This window comes from Hippichthys cyanospilos, chromosome 12 (genome assembly GCF_059441005.1).
Source record: "Hippichthys cyanospilos isolate Australia breed blue-spotted pipefish chromosome 12, RoL_Hcya_1.0, whole genome shotgun sequence".
NCBI classification, from domain to species: domain Eukaryota; kingdom Metazoa; phylum Chordata; class Actinopteri; order Syngnathiformes; family Syngnathidae; genus Hippichthys; species Hippichthys cyanospilos.
Window position 1 is genome coordinate 16,544,644 of NC_142380.1, and position 7,174 is coordinate 16,551,817.

At 40.8% G+C, this 7,174-nt stretch overlaps 1 protein-coding gene across 3 annotated transcripts in view; it reads right to left on the bottom strand.

Annotated features, from left to right (window-relative positions):
- The window catches only part of chd7 (chromodomain helicase DNA binding protein 7), an 85,071-nt gene extending 78,001 nt beyond the window's left edge, over nucleotides 1–7,070 (bottom strand). For 2 of the 3 annotated variants that reach the window (XM_088429232.1, XM_088429230.1), the window contains exon 1: nucleotides 6,800–7,070. The gene's annotated coding sequence lies outside the window, so the exon portion shown is untranslated. Of the gene's footprint in view, nucleotides 1–5,596; nucleotides 5,621–6,799 lie in introns of those variants that run through there. The other variant, XM_088429231.1, reaches the window with a different exon arrangement.
- Nucleotides 7,071–7,174: the final 104 nt, after the last annotated feature.

The window sequence follows — 7,174 nt, forward strand, 5'->3', positions numbered from 1 at the left end:
GAGGGCTGACGGGCAGCTCCAGCGAGATCCGGGAAGTGTGTGGGAATAATTAGCCACTTAATGAGTTCAAAATCAATTGACGAAGCCCATCTTGGCATTGTACTAAAGCTTTAGTTGTTACTTCGCCAATGACATCTCACGCAACAAAAGTGATAAATGTAGGTTTGCCAATATGGGACGCCAGACTGGGGTAACAAACTCCAGAGGTAGCTTAGCCTACCTCGAACAAGGCTGGGGTGACAAAATCAAATCGATTAGCTGTTGACTAATGGTTGGAGCTCAAATACATTTTGTTTCAATTTTTTTGTAACCCATTTAATTAATTAATGGAATAAAGTCGTAGCATAATCGATTAAAAAATATGTAATATAGCACTAGCGGCCACGCTTCTCACTTTTTTTCTCATTTTAAACATGGAATCAAAATCGTAAAATCAAATTAAACAAATTAATATGCTTTGATTTAGCAGACTTTCACATGCACAAAGCGGGCTAGGAGGAACTTCTAGTCATAACTCTTGTTTAAGATCCAACATACTATAGCTTTTATTTACTTGTCAATACTCACAAAAAACTGTAGCTATTACAACTGTTGAATTCCTCAACATAATACATAAAAATAATTGTATAGGAGTATTAAACATGTTCCGTTATTTTACATTAGCGCTTCTCAATTATATTTTGTAAGCTCCTTTAGGAAAGAAAACTTTTGATCCCCCCTCCCCGCAGCACCAACTACAAAAAGTAGTATCAAAAAAATTGTATATGTATACCTTAAACTGTATCTTATTTAACCTTAACGAAAGAGGGAAAAAAAACGACAACATAAAAGTCAACTTTCAACAGCGCTTTACTTTTTAAAGCATTTATACAGGTTACAGACTAGTCAAAAACAAACAAAAAAAAACAAAAAAAAAATAAGTACACGAAATTACCAGGGGAAAAGAAAAAAAAAGTCAATCCTGATTTTATTGCAATTATACTTCACATGGCAAAAACAAAGTCTCTTCCCTGGGGTTGTCCGCACCCCCTCAGTGGGGCCTGCCACACTACTTGAGAGGGTCTGTCTTACATTAATATAATACGTACAATGTTCCCTCAAGACATAGTCTTTTGGATATCGCGGCTTCACTCGATCACGAATTTTCATTTATGGCCATAACTTTTTACTTTGCATGTTTACGTTATTCTTTCTTTCCTTTAAGTCAGACCAGTCAAAAACTAGCAATTTACTTTATTAAAAAATATATATAGATCAAGTTTTTGACCATGACCATATCTTTTGCATGTTTGCCTTGCTGTTTTTGATCTTTCTTGTTACAAGTTGGACCAGAAATAAAATTATTCAATGTATTATTTAGCAAAAAGAAACAAAACAATGACAAAAACAAACAAAACAAAAACAAACAAACAAAAAAATAAATCTATTTTTGATTTAGGTTCCTGCGGGCATTTTTGAGAACGCAATCCCCGCGATAAAATATGGAACACTGTATTGCTTATCAAGCAACATAGCATCTAAATAAATTCAGATGCAGTACAATATACATACGACCATATTACAAAGGCTTGATTTATGTACCAAGCAAAGATGATGTCTTTATTTGACCATGTTTCCTCTAGGATTTGTTTTTTCAAGCAGAAGTGGCAGACGTTCCCTGAAACTTGAGGTGCGTGATAAACATGACCCCAGACAGGCGGGGAAAAACTTGTGGGAAATGGTAGCGTCATGCAACTGAGCACACACATTTAAATTTTCATTCTGAGAAAGATAGTTATGTTCATGGCCCTCACTAACTTTTGTACTGACAGCCCTGATGTAACCAACTTTTTCAGGTGGTCACACCGCATAGGATTTATTCCAAAGTTTTTTCGGAGTTGTAGAGTATGCCTACATTTATTGATAAATGGTTGTCTCAATTTGCAGACCATAATTTCATAAAAAAAAAGATTAACAGTGACTAACAATATGACATTTGCAAAATATTTCACTCTCGCAAGAACTATCTGAAACAAGCTTTGCACGTATGCGAACATTATTTGTTCTCCGCAGAAGGAACAGCTCTAATAGAGTAAGTCTAGCAATGCAGTGTTTCCCAACCAGGGGTACGTGAGCACATTACAGGGGATATATAAAAATTTTTTAAAGCTCAGCTGTCCGATGAAAATGAAATACAGAAACCCTGCACACTATGCCTTTCAATATCATTCTTGTTCAATGGTAAATAGGGACTAATTTAACAATGTGAGTTTTTTTTAGGTAAATATTGTAATAATTACAAAACAGAGGCAGGCTCATTCTTTATTTCGATTCATTGATATTCTGTAAGAACCAGAATGAATGTTGAATGGAAGAATGAAACCTAGTTATTTTATTTGGTATTGTACACAAGTGATTAGATGGAACATATGTTGTGAGTAAAATACAGTATTATAGTAATTTAAAGAGCCTGGTATTAAAATCATGGTATTTTATGTTTTCTGCAGTTAAAGGTGTGCATAGAAATGACTGAACTTTACCTTGGGTGTATTGGAAATGGAATTTCTTACAAAGTTTTGTAACAAAAATTATGTTATAAATTTGGACTTTTTGGATGGCTGCATTTCTAACCATGAATTGAATCAGCTTGTTCACTGAAAACCTGCCTCTCAGCGTATGGCTGCCGAGCCCCATTCATGATGCCGCCACGGTGAAGCAACAACAAAAAAAAGTTAACATTTTAGCAATCAGTAGTGGGAGTAAGAGGCAGAGTGAATGAAGAAGCCAAAAACAAGCGTTTAACTGGCATTGGAATAAATTGGAGATGCCAACAAAGCAAGCCGTTCGTTCCATCAAATCAGTCCCCTCTGGAAACCAATATTCATAAACACAGTTCAGGGTGAATTATGTACTACAACATTGTCTGACCCTGTGTTCCAAACACACTTTTTTGCCACTTGGACATTTTCCACAGTAAAACTGTTACAAATATTGCTGTTTACTTGGCCGACATGGTGGAAAAACTTCTCTTTCCCCAATTACGGAAAAAAATGAAAAGAAAAAAGGTGAACAACATCTCAGATAAGGTGGGCGTGTATTTTCTCTTGCACGGGCAGTATGTGGGTGCTGTAAGTAGACGCAGTACCGGGACCATCCTCTTACCTTTGACGTACCAAGAAGATGCAAGAAAGGAAGTCGTTTATTATCTGCTAAGAAGTTCACAAACTTTTCCTTTTTTTTTTTGGGGGGGGGGGGGGGGGGGTGCTAATATTGCCTTTGATGAAAGCCCACTGGCTACAAAACAAGTAATAGGCTCAATATCTGTCCCCCCCTTCTGCAAGAGACTTAAGTGCTTCAGAGACTGAGGCTTTCGCAGAATGGTCTGAAAGTGATCTCATGGCCCGTTGTCTGAGCTCACGTTATACCGCTCAGCCCGAGCAGTGGTCGCAGCATTTGAGTAGCAGAGGGCCGCCACTGCAAAATGAATGTAGAGGGAATACTCTGTTATCCATCCATTTTCTAGAGCTGCTTATCCTCAAAAGGGTCGCAGGATTGCTGGTGCCTATCTCAGCTGACTTGGGGAGGTGGGGGACACCCTGAACAGGTTGCCAACCAATCGCTGGGCACACAGAAATCATTTATGCACCCAATCACACCAAAAGAGAATTTAATATGTTCAATACAGCTGCCATGCATGTTTTTGGAGTGTGGGAGGAAGCCAGAGTGCCCAGAGAGAACTCACGCGTGCTCGGAGACAACATGCAAACGCCACACAAGGCCGAGGCAAGGTGGATTTGAACTCAGATCCCTGAACTAAGAGATGGACGTGCTGCTCCAACGGGCTAACCCTAACCCTGCTAACACTAGCAGTAGGAAAAATCTGCAATAGGTCAATATTTTTTTTTTACAATTTATCCCACACGGCTTCCACACTTGTTATAGTTTTTCACAAATCCTTCTCGATGAACTTTGATGGAGACGAAGGTGAAGGTATTCATTATCACCACGAGCCTATCTTTGCTACAATGATACACAAGATTCTGGTTAAGGTTAATAAATATGGCATTAAGCTTTGCAAAGGAGAGGGTGATGAAAGTGAACTCACCTGGATTTTGCCTTTGCAACAATGAGACTCATGATTTTAGTAAAACCTAGCCCTAAAAAAAAATAAGGCCATATAAAAGGATGCGGTGGGCCTTGAATTTGACAAATGTGAGGTAACCCTTTCACTCCTGTTGGGACAATGCGTCCCACAACTTTTCAAAAATGGCAGTGGATATAGGAATGGTAGCAATAAGATGAAATCGCAGCCCAGCGGTTCATTACATACCTATCTACAGATTCTTGCGACATTTAGCAACTCTTCCATACACAACAAGCCAGTGCTGGGCCAACTGTCAACAAGGTAGCTTGCTTTGTAATGTACAATTTCTCGTCAATTATGCAGCTAGTACTGCGGAAATATATTGATGTGTGTGTTACTATTGATTACACTGGTTACTATGTATTGTAGGAATTGTTGGTGATCATTTTCATCCTCTCAAAGTTTATATTAATATTATTTTTATAAAAAACCGATGGGACAAAAAAAACTGTGCCTGTAAACTAACCTATGGAAGTGGGAATTTTTAACTAATTTTCCAAGTATCCTGCACCTATAAACAAGTAATATATGCCTCAACTTTAACATTTAAAAAATTGTAGTGAATTTATATTACAGTAGGTTTAGGTAATAGTCATAATGCTCAAATCGTTATTTATCCATGTTTTTTTTCCTAAATTACCAACACGAGATTTTTCAAGCAATACTCTAAAGGTAAACTTTGGTGAAAAGTCAAAAAATATGCAAATAACGAAGAACATGGTAAATTCTCTCGGTTTCTTTATAGCTCAGCACGACCAACCGCCAAACAAATCGCAGCAATCCTACTTTATAAGGGCCCGTCTCTATTCAATCCACAAGAAAAGACAAGCGAGAGAAAGAGCCACGCCGGTGAACATCTGTTGTGTGCGTGTGTGCGCGCGTGTGTGTGTGGTCGGGGCCTCTTATCTCTCCCTCCGTAGCCCGCTAAACATGACGAGCTGCCATCTTGGCTCACAGACGCAAGGTTGTGGGGGTAGCGGCTCCAAGCTCAACAGCAGACGGGAGGCGGAAAAACAACCGTGCAGCTCTTCACAACGAGCGTGTCGCGTTATGAGAACATTACTCCGGCGTTATGTTTCGCAGTAGAACTTGTTTCTGTGATACTTTTTTTTTTCTAAAGCAAAGTTTCGCGAGCGCCAGAGACCATTACGCGAGTTGAGTGTTTACAGAACATAATGGAAAAGAGGGGCACGACAGCTCAAGCGGCACAAGAAACTAAAAAAAACTTAGAAATTGTGTTTAAAACGAATTACTTTTATGGGTTTGTTCATCAGTAAAGCAGTACCGGGGTGTCGGCAGGTGTTTGGTGCCTCAGTTTACTCCCGACCATGTCGAGTAACAAGTGTAACTGAAGTCACGGCCAAACTTGGTCGACGACCGCAAATTTAACACCATAAAAACTGCACGCCGCCAAACAAAAATAACAAAATGCAACACGAATATCGGGACGCGGACTTGATTCGTTGAACTCACCCAGAGTAAATGCGAAGGCAAGCAAACTTCACTTGCCCAAGAGCGAAGCATCCTCCGATTATCGCCCCGAGCAGGTTAGTAACTAGCTCGGGGGCTAATAAGTACACAATGAAGATGAGGACTGGCTAACACGCTAGCTGAACTTCTGTGTCCTAGCACTGGGCTAACCTCCAAGCGGCTAGCGAGGCTAATTAGCCTATCATTGGCGTTTCGCACCGTCGTTCCCAACAGAGGAACGCGAACCATTTGAGCGTTTATTCAAGTGCAAAATCGGTCTACTTCGGGAGTTAGGCGAGAAACAACAGTAAACGATACTTTGCGCGTCTTGTTGGCGACATTTAAATGACTAAAAAGCGGGACAAAACAAACGTGAACGACGCAGTTAATGTAGATGACCGCCTGGCCTCACAATTCCCCCTCCTCTCCTCTGTCCCTCCCGTCCAATAAAACGAGCCACTACTACGGCCACTTTACAATGTCCCCATCAAATGCAGACGCGAATTCAATTGAAATTATACTTTCATACTCCAAACTTTACACATTTGTGTTCATATGGGCCAGTTCGACGTTTATTTACGTTTTTTCCCCGCCGGGAAACTCCATGGGAGATTGGCTCATTCTGTCGGCCAGTGACTCACCTCTACGCTCGAGCCACCTCGTGTCTCCTGAAAGCTCAACACAATTAGCTAACTATGCTAACACCCACACTTCACCATTCATTCAAGTAGATTTTTTTCCACAACGTAAAAAAACTCAAGAAGTGGGCGAGAAATAGACAGAAGACGAGGGGTTCGCCGTGCCGTCCCGGGAAAAAAAGCTTTCCACTTTCCAAGTAACTATCGGAAAGTGGCTTGTGTGCGTGCGTGTGCGATAGCGGGTGGCAAAGCTAAAATTGCTATTGTTAGCATTTCGGCATGGCTGATACACAGACCTTCAATGACTTTCCATCTAAATGAGAATAAACCTGAGAGAGAATACACTTGTCGCCCAGATGAGATGATTTCCCGCGAGTTATCCACGAATCACACGCCAATCTCGCTCGCACTCAGCGAGTCCGATTGCGTTCAAAAGTACCGAAAACTTACCATTCGCCGAATGGAAATGCCTCTAATTGACGAATACTGCTTTCACATCAACTACAACACGACGTGCCAATTATGCTCTGCGCATTTTCATGAAAATGTGAATTTAAAATCGTCTTACCGAGCAAGATCGGGCACTTCGGGCTTCTTTTTTTAATCAGATCAACTCCTCGTTAGTGGGGTTAGTATCCGTTTGAAAAAAAAAAAATCACCGTGGTCCTTTCTGGCTTTCAATAAACAAAATGGGGGAGGGAGGAAAAAAAGTTGAATTTGAACGTTATCATGAAATGTATCTCCGGTGGGTCTCGCATCTGCGACTTGGCCGACGAGTGCGCGTTGCGCTTCTCCCCTTTGTGTTAATTTCACTCAAATCGAGTATAATCCGATCGATCCCTCGGCTGGTCGGTCGCGTTCCCGAGTCCTCCCCTCCAGACACTCGCTCACCTTCCTCGGCCGGGGGGTGCGCGCTCCCGTGGACCTCTCATACAGATAAACA